Source organism: Lactuca sativa, chromosome 8, assembly GCF_002870075.4.
Source record: "Lactuca sativa cultivar Salinas chromosome 8, Lsat_Salinas_v11, whole genome shotgun sequence".
In the NCBI taxonomy this organism is placed as follows: domain Eukaryota; kingdom Viridiplantae; phylum Streptophyta; class Magnoliopsida; order Asterales; family Asteraceae; genus Lactuca; species Lactuca sativa.
In genome coordinates this window covers 251381211-251383785 of record NC_056630.2, presented here as the reverse complement: position 1 = coordinate 251383785, position 2575 = coordinate 251381211, and the positions used below count along the sequence as shown (strand labels likewise).

General features: G+C 35.1%; 1 long non-coding RNA gene across 4 annotated transcripts; it reads right to left on the bottom strand.

The window, feature by feature from the left end:
- Window positions 1-752: 752 nt before the first annotated feature.
- LOC111889303 (uncharacterized) lies at window positions 753-2143 on the bottom strand. 4 transcript variants are annotated; one of them, XR_008225926.1, is made up of 7 exons: window positions 1942-2143; window positions 1771-1857; window positions 1625-1681; window positions 1472-1503; window positions 1243-1383; window positions 1060-1121; window positions 753-969 (listed from the first exon to the last, which is right to left on the bottom strand). It is a non-coding gene; the product is annotated as an uncharacterized LOC111889303 (long non-coding RNA). The 4 variants fall into 4 exon arrangements; XR_002849470.3 differs by having other exon boundaries at window positions 753-1121; XR_002849469.3 differs by lacking the exon at window positions 1472-1503 and having other exon boundaries at window positions 753-1121; window positions 1243-1422; window positions 1942-2142.
- Between the last annotated feature and the right edge of the window lie 432 nt (window positions 2144-2575).

Sequence of the window (2575 nt, the reverse complement as noted above, 5' to 3'; positions counted from 1 at the left end):
TTTCAGCCATATTAGCAATGTACTTACATCTCTTTATATGCAATAATCGCAACATACTTACCGTTTCTTTACTCTCGTTGCCAGGTTCTCATCTTGTCCTTAATGAAATACATCAACTTCCTTGTAGTTTTATGTTTGTTGTATGATAATTATAAAGTAATATGTTAGGTAGTGATTATGGTGATCATATTTGGTCTTGATTAACAGAAATGGGTCGTTCCATTGGAATGAAAAAAAATTGTTTTGACTGATGGAATGGACCAGTTCTTAAAGAATCTGATTCCCTTCATTTTGTTAAGAATAAATTACAAAATAGTCCCTGTTTTTTTTATCATGTTTACTTGAATTGAACTTTCTTCGAAATTTGTCCTTATTTCAAGGCTTTATATCGATTTTGATCCCTTGAACCTTGAAATATGGACCAAAATCAGAAAGCTTCCGATGATTATTTTACTTACTTTTGAATCATATTGGTTGTCTGGTGCCCTGAATTTGAGAGACCATGATGTAGCTTTTCAACTCAACAACGACTTACAACATACTTTTACTGGGTATATACAACATCAATCTGTATTAGATAATTTTGCTGAATTGTGTACAATAAAGTCGTTATTTCTTACCCCATTGATATGACGTGTGTTTTACTGATAATAATGAATACACGACAACTTGTATGGTTAAGTTGGATTTGGGTGTTTTATAGCCGGTCAAGGAAATGCGTAATAAATTTGGTAAGATTGGACAACACGGTGTTGTCATCACAACCAGAAAGGTTTGTTATAATTCCCCCTTAACCATTTTTACATTACAGGAACTTTTGTAAAAAAGTTTAATTTAGGCATCAAGTATTGTTATCTTATTAGTAAAGAAATTTGGTTGGGAGATTCTCATCTATTTGTACATTGCTATTAGTCCAGAAGCTTGAAAAGAACTGAAATCATGTAGTCCCACAAGAACTTTGGAAGCTTTCTTCATCAACAAATTATACTTTGAATTAATAATCCCTGAAACTAATGTAAAACATAAACTTATACTTCATGGACAAAATATCAAACAAACCTGCATTGCGGACGTTTCTCAAAAGTCGATAAATGTTCCAGACCTGATAGAATCCAGTAGAACTGCAGCAACATGTACACATTATGATTAAAAGACATAAATACCCCTACATCCTCATCATCGCAAGATTACAACCGTATTGATATTAACATAATCAAATCGTAATAGTATAATTATTGATACCTACGTGCGTTCTTCAGCTTTATATCTAGCATGAAAATCAGCAGCAACACATCGAACATCATTAATCGTTATATCACCTTCATGCTTCTGTAAGAAATGGTTGAAAGCTTTCTTGACCATGGAAGGTTCATGACGTGGCAACTGCAAATTTTGTTAAATTCAAGCTTCATTGCAAGCCAGCTGGAGAGAAAAACATAGAAAAAAAAATCTAATTTTATATGGAAGTTACCACTTCACTTGGTTTTCTTTTGCTTATTCTTTCTACATATACATGACAAACATGAGAAAGAAAAAATAAATTTAGCTAAGTTCTTTTGATTGAGAGAATCAATACAATTGTCAATGCAAAACAATAGAAAGTAAATCCCCATTGTTAACTTACTGTACGACTCGAGCAGAAAATGGAAACTTGTTGACCGATGAACTTGTGAAATGCATTCTACATGAAACAACGAAAACATAAATTTTGTTGACATTATCAATCAATGAATCGTTTAAAGCTTGGCGTAATGATAAAAAAGGAACTACCTAGAGAACACCGACAACGGTAATGCAATTAGGAAGGAGATACTCTTCATCGCTTGTGCTGCTCCCATATCCCAATCGAACGGTACCCTAGAAAGAAATTGGACCCAACTGACACTTGAAAAACAAAATCGACTCAATACACAAAGGAACCAATACTTTGGACATACGTACCCTAGAAATCGGGGGAGAAAGCAACCCATCGCCCACCTTAGTAATAACATCGGTTTGTCCTTCACCCTTTCTTTCACGTCGACAAATCAAAACCCGCCACAAGGAAACTCTAAAAATGTCAGTTGAAGAGCATTCATCCAAGGACATTACCACCCAGTCCCGAGTTCAACGTAACGAGAGAAAGGAAAGGAAATAGGTGGAAATGAGAATATAAGAAATTGGTGTTCCCGAGTTTCATTAAAGGAGGGAAGTGGAAGGAAGTGGAGGGAAATGAGAGGATCACTTTCCCTCCTAACTTTCCTTCCGATTTGGAAGGATTTGGAAAGAAAGAACAAAATGATTCATTTTCTTTCCACTTCTCTCCAACTCGGGAACACAAAAGAAAATTTTGTTTTCCTTTCATTTCTCTTCTTTTCTCTCGTGACTTTCTTTTCTCTTCTCTTCTTTTCTTTTGTTAAACTCGGGAACGAGGCGTACATGTATTTGAGGAAGAAGCCGGAGGGAAGGATTGTGTATGCATATTGGAGCATCTGAGTTTTAGATGGAATGGAAAATAGAGAGTAACAATAGAGAGATGAATGGAGTCGGTGGTGTAGAAGAAGCATATGACACGTATCTTGGATGTAGAAGAAAA